This window comes from Arachis hypogaea, chromosome 13 (assembly GCF_003086295.3).
Source record: "Arachis hypogaea cultivar Tifrunner chromosome 13, arahy.Tifrunner.gnm2.J5K5, whole genome shotgun sequence".
NCBI classification, from domain to species: domain Eukaryota; kingdom Viridiplantae; phylum Streptophyta; class Magnoliopsida; order Fabales; family Fabaceae; genus Arachis; species Arachis hypogaea.
In genome coordinates, this window is record NC_092048.1 from 69,580,665 (window position 1) to 69,581,266 (window position 602).

General features: G+C 41.9%; 1 non-coding gene across 1 annotated transcript; it reads left to right on the forward strand.

The window, feature by feature from the left end:
• Positions 1-210: 210 nt before the first annotated feature.
• On the forward strand, positions 211-318 carry LOC112739275 (small nucleolar RNA R71). Its single transcript, XR_003170208.1, has one exon. It is a non-coding gene; the product is annotated as a small nucleolar RNA R71 (small nucleolar RNA).
• Positions 319-602: the final 284 nt, after the last annotated feature.

Genomic DNA, 602 nt, shown 5'->3' on the forward strand with positions numbered 1-602 from the left:
AAGAACTTCCTTCTTCATAGGCGTCCCATTACTCACAGGATTCCTTTCAGAAGTGTACATGAACTGGTTATTAGCAACCATGTCAATGAGTTCTTGAGCGTCTGCAGGCGTTTTCTTTAGGTGCATGGATCCACCTGCAGAAGTGTCCAGTGACATCTTTGATAGCTCAGATAAACCATCATAGAATATATCCAGGATGGTCCATTCTAAAAGCATGTCAGAGGGACACTTTTTGGTCAACTGTTTGTATCTTTCCCAAGCTTCATAGAGGGATTCACCTTCTTTCTGTCTGAAGGTTTGAACATCAGCTCTAAGCTTGCTCAGCTTTTGAGGAGGAAAGTACTTGGCTAAGAAAGCCGTGACCAGCTTATCCCAAGAGTTCAGGCTGTCTTTGGTTGAGAATCCAACCATAATCTAGCTCTGTCTCTTACAGCAAAAGGGAAAAGCATGAGCCTGTAGACTTCAGGATCTACTCCATTAGTCTTAACAGTATCACATATCTGCAAGAATTCAGTTAAGAACTGAAAAGGATCTTCAGATGGAAGTCCATGAAACTTGCAGTTCTGCTGCATTAGAGAAACTAATTGAGGTTTCAGCTCAAA